The sequence below is a fragment of the Monodelphis domestica genome, chromosome 3 (assembly GCF_027887165.1).
Source record: "Monodelphis domestica isolate mMonDom1 chromosome 3, mMonDom1.pri, whole genome shotgun sequence".
NCBI lineage: Eukaryota > Metazoa > Chordata > Mammalia > Didelphimorphia > Didelphidae > Monodelphis > Monodelphis domestica.
Genome location: NC_077229.1, coordinates 255,176,674 through 255,178,649, shown reverse-complemented (window position 1 = coordinate 255,178,649; position 1,976 = coordinate 255,176,674). Strand labels below are relative to the sequence as shown.

General features: G+C 34.6%; 1 pseudogene; it reads right to left on the bottom strand.

Moving 5' to 3' along the window:
- Window positions 1-994: 994 nt before the first annotated feature.
- Window positions 995-1,700, bottom strand: LOC130458099 (14-3-3 protein zeta-like; annotated as a pseudogene).
- Window positions 1,701-1,976: the final 276 nt, after the last annotated feature.

Sequence of the window (1,976 nt, the reverse complement as noted above, 5' to 3'; positions counted from 1 at the left end):
TTTATGTTTTTTAAACTATTTTTTAAAGTCCATGCCATATTTGGCAAGTATGAAAAACAAAAACACTAAGGCAAAAAAAACTGAAAAAAAAAAGTTAAATGCATAGGGTTTGTTTGGTTTTTTTTACTCTTGTGATTGACATGTATCGACTTAAATGCCAAGGAATTAATTTTCAATTCATCTCATAAATGTACTCTTAGGTACATATTTGAATGCAAATAAAATTAATACAACAAAAATAATGAAAGCTGGTGAGTTTACTAATAATGGAATGTAACCCTGGGCAGTCACTTAACCTCAGTTGCCTAGCCTTTTTTGCTCTTCTGCCTTAGAACCAATACTTGGTATCATTTCTAAGAAGGTAAAGATTTAAAAACAAATAAAGATAATGGAATGTGAACCATTTATACCCTTTTCCAAAGTAAATTAACTGAGTTTATTAAAACTTTGCTTTAAGGAACATTTTTGAAACAGTGTTCATAAGAATGTACATTATAAGATTGGGTCTTCCAAAGATATAAATAATATTTGTGACATGTAATATCTATGGGACATATATTTGTACCACACAGTCATGAGCATTCTATCTCTAAAGCACGTACATTACATATATCTGTGGCTGGAGCCAGTTATTCCTTTTCCCTGACCATGATAAGCCAATCTGCAGGCAGCTTTCTTTGCTTAAACCTGGAAGCTGTTTGTAACATTGTGAAATCACAATGTACCAAAAATATTATGCTAAATATGTAAAATATGTATAAAAATTCCATTTCCCTATGTTGATCACCTCAAATGTATATGGATAACCCCCCAAATATTAACTGGGTCAGCTCCCTGAATATTAAAACTAAAACCCCTAGGAAATAGAGAAATCTAAAGAAATGGCATAAATTTGGCATAAATTGTAAACAAAAATTCTTTGTGTTTTAGCATGGATGACAAATCGTGCACTGTGTACATTTTAGTATGAAACAGATTAAAGTTAGAAGGCTGGCTACTTCTCCCTTCCTCTTTTTTCAGCTTCATACGCTTTGGCATCCCATGACCACAATGTCTAATTATCTTTCAGTCCCTTCACTATTAGTCTTCATCTGCTTCTTCATTTAATGTATCATGTTCAGCAAAGATTCATCAAAAGCTATCTCTGCAAAGAAGCAAGCTTTGTTTGAAGAGTTTCGAATCTTATAATAGAACACAGAGAAATTCAGGGCCAGATGCAGTCTTACAGTGTGTTGGTTGCTTCTCCTTTTTGCTGATTTCAAATGCTTTTTGATACACTTCTTGTGACTGAGTCAATACTCCTTTCTGGTCATCAAGAGCAGCAAACCCAGCTGAATAATGGTAGCAATGTCCTTTACTTTTCAAACAGAAAATATTGCTTTCTGCTTGTAGAGCATTAAGAGTCAGGATCTTTTCCAATAGAGGAATGATATCATTGCAAATATTTCCTAGCTTGGTTTCAATTTTCTCTGTATATTCTTAGACCATCTGCTGATTCTGGATATCATCTTCTATCTTTTGCCCAATCCTTGAAAAATGACCTTCAGATTCTTACAGGATTCTTGTAAGCAACAGAGAAACTCTTTTTTCTGGGTAATTCAGCTCCATGCTTAGTAACAGACTTCATACAGGGTTCCATGTCATCATATCTCTGAGACATCATATCTCTCAGCCTGCTCATTCAACTTGTTCTTTTGCACCAGCTGAAATTTTTATCTATACTTGAGAATTCTGTGCACATTGAGTAGTGGTGGAGGCAGATGGCCAGTGGTAGTGACATAGTACTCTGTCTTATTATTTCTTTTTTAAAAAATAAATAAACAAATCCTTACCTTCCATCTTAGAATCAATACTATTTATTGGTTCCAAGGCAGAAGAGTGGAAAGGGCTAGGCAATGGGAGTTAAGGGACTTGCCCAGGTTCACACAGCTAGAGAGTGAGAGTGTGTGAGGTCAGATTTGAACCTAGGATCTTCC